Below are 227 nucleotides of genomic sequence, written 5' to 3'. Positions count from 1 at the left end.
TGTTTGCGATCATTACAGACAGCACATACGGTCTTTTTTTGTGAATAGTGTGCTCGTCAGGTTGTGTTTTTGTTGTTGTTGTTGTTGTTGTTGTTGTTGTTGTTGTTGTTGTTGTTGTTGTTGTTGTTGTTGTTGTTGTTGTTGTTGTTGTTGTTGTTGTTGTTGTTGTTGTTGTTGTTGTTGTTGTTGTTTGTGTTTTTGTTGCTGTTGCTGTTGCTGTTGCTGTT

The sequence above is a fragment of the Triticum dicoccoides genome, chromosome 3B, assembly GCF_002162155.2.
Source record: "Triticum dicoccoides isolate Atlit2015 ecotype Zavitan chromosome 3B, WEW_v2.0, whole genome shotgun sequence".
In the NCBI taxonomy this organism is placed as follows: Eukaryota; Viridiplantae; Streptophyta; class Magnoliopsida; order Poales; family Poaceae; genus Triticum; species Triticum dicoccoides.
This window is presented reverse-complemented; position numbering follows the sequence as displayed.